The sequence below is a fragment of the Desmodus rotundus genome, chromosome 8 (genome assembly GCF_022682495.2).
Source record: "Desmodus rotundus isolate HL8 chromosome 8, HLdesRot8A.1, whole genome shotgun sequence".
NCBI classification, from domain to species: domain Eukaryota; kingdom Metazoa; phylum Chordata; class Mammalia; order Chiroptera; family Phyllostomidae; genus Desmodus; species Desmodus rotundus.
This window is the reverse complement of record NC_071394.1, coordinates 131,911,794-131,918,257: the sequence shown is the minus strand read 5'-3', so window position 1 is coordinate 131,918,257 and position 6,464 is coordinate 131,911,794.

Sequence of the window (6,464 nt, the reverse complement as noted above, 5' to 3'; positions counted from 1 at the left end):
ACTGCCTCCTGCAAGTGGCCACCTCTGTCTAGCTCAGGGAGATGTCAAACTCATTTTCACTGGTCTCGAGGTTGCCTTCAAAGGGCCGAATGTAACTTTAGGACTGTATAAATGTAACTACTCCTTAACAGTTCAGTGAGAGCTCAGTGCTGCCACTGGGTAGAAGCAAGGTGCTGGGCCAGATAAAACAATGTAGAGGGCCGGATTCAGCCCACGGGCTTTGTGTTTGCCACCTGTGGTCTAGCTCAAATGCTTCTTCCTCCAGGAAGCCTTCCCACCCTCCTCCCCCAGCCGGGGCTCTGGTGCCTTCTCTGCACAGCCCCACCCCCGGGAGGCCTTGCTGGCCAGGGTGCTGGGTCCAGCCAGGCATCATCAACTTCTGGTCATTGCCTGGGCCACCACTGGACACGTGCCCAGCTCTGGATGTCAGGCCTGTGACCTGTGCCCATGGAGGTACTGTGTGTGTCCTCACACGCCCAGGTGCTGCTGACTCTGTACCTGCTCGGGCCTGGGCGGTGCCCAGGAGGGGGGGGGCTGGCCACCCTGCCCACTGCCTCTGTGCCCACCGTGACCGCCTGCCTCCCCCTTGAGTTCCAGTGAAGGGTCTGGCAGCTCCTGTTTATAAATACTGCCACTGCCACTGCTAAGTGGAGGGGTCTGGAGGCCACGCTAATTGATTAATTAAGCCCTCTCGGTTAATTAGCTCCATCCCTTCAGGGAAAAAAGCCGGAGCTGGAGCCAGAGCCTCCTTGGGCTGGGGGAGGGTTTAATTAGCCTGGGTCAGGCTGAGCCTGGTGCCAGGTGTGGGGAGGGGGGACTCGAAAGCGCGGAGGGGTGTGGTGGGGTGTGGAGAACATTTGTAGGCACCAGAGCCACCCAGGCCACCGGGTGGGGAGGAGGGGGCTTGAGCCCCGACCTGGATGGGCCTCTCCTGGTGACCCCTGCCGGGCTTGAGGAAGGGGCACAGGGTGTGTGGGAGCAAAGGAGTGGAGACTGGACCTGGGAAGGTGGAGCAGTCTTCACTGGGGAGACCCCAAACGGCGAGGGCCTTGAACGGCAGGCAGCACAGAGCTCGGACTTCCTCTGGACATGGGAGGCCATGGCAGGTTTGAGGCCGAGGAGGAACCTAATCAGGTTTGGGCTTTGGAAAGGTCTCAGGGGGCAGCTGCTCAGGGCAGGATATGTCGGGGGGTGGGGGCAGGAGAGGGGTGGGAGCTGGCAAGGAGGGGGCTTCTGGTATCTAGAGAGAACCGAGGCCCACGGGGTGAGGGGCTGGTGGGAGGGGTGGTCTAGCCTGGGAATCGGCAGACTGTCCAGGGCTGTGTGGCCTGGGCCCACTCAGTTCCCTTTCTGGGCCTCTCTCCCTGTGTCCTCAAGGTGGGGGAAATTTCCTGAGGCTCCAGCCTCCGGAGGGGGATGTTGCTGTGTCACCCCCCCACCCCCTGCTTGTTTCCTTGCCCCAGGACAAAGCACCTGCTTTACCCCCCAAACTCCCTGTGCGCTTCAAGGCACTGGGCCTCCGAGGTTCACACGTGTGTACAGGGCAGAGCCCAGCCCCGACACAGGGCTCCCCATGCAGGCTCTGCGATACCCTGAGGCCAGAATGGAGACTGCGGAGCTCTGGGAGACACAGGGCACTGTGGCGGGCGGACCCCTGCGCTCAGGCTGCCCCAGGAAGGGGGGGCTGGCCGTGGGCGGGAGCCGGGAACCCAGGCCACTCTGACCGCCCCGGGCGGCAGGCAGGGCCGCAGCCTTGGCACACAGCCTGCCCTGGGCTGGTCCTCCAGCTCCTGAGTGGCTGCCCAAGTGGGAACAAGGACCCTTTCATGTCACGCCTCCCCCAGTCACAGCAACTTTGGCGCCGCAGGACAAAGGGGCCATTTCATCGTTGTTGGGCTGGATCAACAGCCGCCTGCCTGCCGGAGCCCCGGGGCCCCCACCCGGCCCAGCCTGGGCACAGAGGCCGCTCGCCCAGCCCCACCAGAGCCCGGCACCTCTCCCCATCTAGTCAGGCCACGTTTGTCCCAGAGACCCTCCTGGCCCTCCTCACCTTCCCCACTGGGCGTAGCCTGACCTGGGTCCACCATGAGGATGCAAGCTCTGCCCTGCTCTCTGTCCTTTCCCCCTGGCCTCAGTCTCCCTGTCTGTGGGAAGGGGCCAGGTGGGGTAGCCTCCCCGGCTCCACTCCCAGTCACACCCCTGAGGAGTAAGGCTTTCCACTCGGGCTCCTGCCCCCAGCCATGGCAGGCCCCCATGAGAGCAGAGGTTGAGGGGGGCCTGGCCGAAGGGGTGGGGGAAGCAGAGGAGGCCCCTTAGCCCAGTCCTCCCCAGACCCCTGCCTAGCCTCTGCTCCTGGTGGCCTTTCGCAGTGTGAGCCAGCTCAAGGCCCTCTTTGCTCGTCCTCGGGTCACCCTCAGCCCTCCATGGGCGCCTGGGTGTGCAGAGGCCGGGAGACCGGGGCTCTGCCCAGACTGACACCCCCTGCACATGGACTGCCTCCACTACCTTCATTAGAGGGGCTGTCGGCAGTGGCCCTGAGCCCCATGCTTCCTCCGTTGGCCACTCGGCCAGGGTACGCTGGAGCTTTCCAAGAGGGAGAGGGTGGCTCCAGTCTGGGGTCCAAGGTAGAAGCTGCACCTCCTATCCCCTTGAGCAGAGCTGGGTCAAGGAAAAGCCTGGGAATGTGGGAGTCAGGGCGCAGGAAGCAGGGGCTGTGGGCAGGGTGGGGGCCTGGTGGCGGGTGCCCATGGCCATGGCCTGCAGGCAGCCATGGGGTTGATGAGTCACCACCCAGCAGAGGGCAGGTGGCTGGATTGTCCTGGGCCCCTCCCAGAGGCCTCGGCCAAGGCCAAGGGGCTGGGGGTCGCCGTTGGGCACAGCCGCACCGTGAACAGTCCACGCGGCCAGCTCCGGAGGGCCCTGCCCTCTGGGCCTGGGCCAGCGCTTCTGCTCGAGGAGGGCAGAAGCTCTGCCCTGTTGGGCTCTCTTTTCTGGGCCCCAAGAGTGGGCCCGATGGGGAGGGTAGGCTCCTGATGTTGGGGTGGGGGAAAGTCAGGGGCATGGGGGTTCCACAGTTTTCCTGCTTCACAGGTGAGAACCCTGAGGCGCATGGGGTGGGGTGGCCGGTCAGAGACGCACAGCAGGTGCGTGGCAGGGCAGAGACTCAGCAGTGGGTAGGAGGAGCCGGAGGCTGGGGCTGTCGCCACTGGGACCTGCACTCAGGGTAAGCCGCCCTGCCCTGAGCTGTAGGCTGGCTGTCGTGTGTGGCTTCAGGGGACCATTCCCCGTGTCCCACTGTCGCCCGTCCTCTCGGCCCTGCCGGCCCAGAGGTGCTGTACACGCACTGCCCCCTGTCCCTGCCCCACTTCCTCTGACTCAGACCAAAGAACCGCCCTTCAGGGGACAGGAGCCTGGCACCCTTGTCAGGAAACACCGGGCCCAGGGCTCCCCTGAGCCTGCTGTGCGTGCAGCACCACCGGGCACTGTCCTGGCAGCCACACTGCCGAGTGTGCTCCAGCTGGAGGGCGGAGCGGGAGCAAAGGCAGCCTTGACGGTGGGGACTCCGTCTGGTGACCCTGCATGTGGGTAAAGGAGCAGGTTCTGAGCCACTGCACCCTGGGGCCCCGTCTCAGGGGACAGAGGGGAGAGAGAGAGAGAGAGAAAGACAGTGTCAAGCCCTCAAGGACAGAGGTCTCGGGTGCCTCTCCTCTGAGGGCAGGGCTCCACGTGCTGTGACCTGAGCCTGGACTCTGGGTGGGGGGGGGTGCTCCGAGGGCCTCATCCACACTCCATTCCCCGGAGGGTCCTGTCTCCTGCGTGCCTGGGCCGGCAGTGGCCACTCAACGCTGAGGCCTTCACACACGCTCTCCAGCCTCCTCTACTGGGTTTGCGTTGTTCTGTGTGTGGGGACCGAGGCCACCCTGGGTTGGGCGAGGGGCCCCCCAAGTCCCAGCCCTCTTTAGGTAGGAGGTATGGAAAGGGGGTGCTTCTTCCCAGGTCAGGCCCCGCCCCAGAAAGGCTGAGGGACAGGCTACCCCAAGGCTCCCCACCGACTCTGCCTTCTGTCCCCAGCCAGCTGCGTACTCCTCTGGCCGGCACTGTCCCTTCCGGGGAGCCACCCTGGCCCAAGCTGTGCCCCACCCTGCCCATCAGGGCTTCGAGGGCCCCCGGGGAGACTCCGGGAGGGCAGGGCTGGCCTGCCCACTGCTGTGTCCCCACAGGGGGAAGGGGTGGGGTGAGGCCCGTGCAGGTGAGTCTTCTCCCTGTGGGGGGGAGTCCAGGCTGACTTGTCCCAGGCCCCAGATATCTCTGCGCTTCCAGAGTGGGGGTGGGGCGGCTCCCCACCGTAACTGCCTCACACCCCACCAAGGGCGTGGGACCCAGACAAGCTTTCTGGAGGCCATTTGGCAACTTGAGTCAAAAGGCCTAAAAATATGCATAACCTTTAACCCCGCAGTCCCGTCCCTGGGAATCTGCCCTCAGAAAATCACCCCTTGAAGGAAAGCAGACCAGTCAGCCAGGCCTGAGGGAAGCTGGTTGGGGTTCTGAGGGGAGTTACTCAGTCTCTCCGTCCGTCTGTCTGTCCGTCCATGCAGAGCAGGGCTGCCACTGCCTGGCCTTTGCCCCTCCCCTGCCCCCCCCCCGCCCCGTGCCACCCTCCGCACTCGTGGCTACCTGGTCACAGGATCTTCCAGTGGCCTGAATCCTGTCTGCTAACGCGCCCCGATGATCTCTCCCAATGGAGCAGAGCCCCCTTAGTCCCAGATGGTCCCTCCAGTGCCCTCCGGCTGGGGTGAGCATGGGGTCTAGGAACCTTTGGGGGTGCGGCAGACAAAGCCCTCTCTGGGGCTACAAGTGGGTGGGGCGCAGCAGGTCTTGCAAGCTATGGGAAGAAAACTGTCCTTCCAGAAGCTGCCCCACTTGCGCTCAGGGTGGGGGTGTCAGGGTGCCGCGTCTAGCAGCAGGACCTGGGTCTGTGACCCAGAAGCCACCAGCCCCTGGCTCTTGTCTGTCCCAAAAGCTGGCATCCAGCCCCCGCAGTGGGACTGTCTGTTCCCACAGGAAGCAGTACGCTGGTTATGCCCACCCATTGCTCGGACCTGTGTCCCCTGTCTGTTCCCTCCCTGTCCTCCCCCTCTCCTCTCTGGGACTCAGGGCTTCTCTCTCCCCATCTCAGAGCCCCCTCCTCCAGGGAGTCTGCTCAGATTTCAACCCTTGTTGCCCTACCGAGTGGAGGTCACTAGAGGCCTCTACCCTCCCTGTGGACCCTGATTAGGCAGGGGAGGGGTCTGTTCTGCCCACCAGCCACAGTGCTGCCTTACCAAGAGCTCGGGGAAGGTGGGAGGCTGCGGCCCTTCTCCAGGCGCACTAGCAGGCACCATGACAGTGCACCCCACTCCCCACGCCTGTCCCTCCTTAACTCAGCAGTGTTAGTCTGAGATGCCCAGACACGGGCATGGCCGCCTTCTCCCCTACCGGTCCAGGCCCTGGGAAGGTTAGGGCTGGACAGCCCTGAGGGGTCATTTATTCCTTCCTCACCCGAAGGCCCTGCTGCCTGCAAATCCTTGGCTTTTCCCACCAGAGGGGAATGGACCCTCTGGCCTGTGTGCTCCACAAGAGGCTGAGAGACAGAAATGTAAGCCGCTGGACCAGGGGCGACCCGATCCTCAGTCCGCTAGCACTGTAGGCTAGGGATGCAAAGGCGTCCCGGCCTCCCGGGAGCTCACAGGCCACCTGAGTCATGGATTCTCCCTCCTTCCTGTGCACCAAGCTCCGTCCTGGCACACGTCACCTCCTGGGGTGGGGTCATCCTCCCCATCTTTGGGGCAACAGAACAGAGGCTTGCAGGGGGCGAAGACCGGGAGCCATGCAGCTGCGCTGTGGTCCCGAAGGCAGCAGAGCAGGAGCCCTGGGGTGTAGGCATGGGTGGGGGCCCCCTTGGCACTCACAGTGCCCGCCTCCCAAGGGTGCTGCAGCAGGTACTGGGGGAGTTTCTGTTCTGACCCCTCCCAGCCATGCAGCCTCTGCCGCAGCCTTGGGTTGTGCCTGGAATTCCGAAGCCGAGCTGCAGAGTCCGCTTGCCCAGCACCTCTGGGCTCCAGGCCAGGCCCCGTGCCTCTCCTTCAGCATGTGCTGCTATCTCAGGGACCCCACAGGGAGAGAAGGGGTGGCTTCAGCCACAGCCCCACCCGGGAGAGCAGTACGCGGGGCAGGGGCTCACCCACCTGAGTCCAGAGCCACATAGATGTGCTCGGCACCCTGTGGGCTCAGCTGTCCTGAGAGGTGGCACAGAAAACCCCGTGCAAACAGGCCGCCCTCTGGTGAGGACCCCAGGGGCCTCCATGTGTGTGCCGGGCAGGCCCTCGTGGTAGGGCAGTGCCCCAAGGTACAGGACAGCCGGGCTGAGCTCTGCTGCCCACAGCTGCATGACCTTGGGCATGGGGCTAACCGTGCAAATCCGGAGA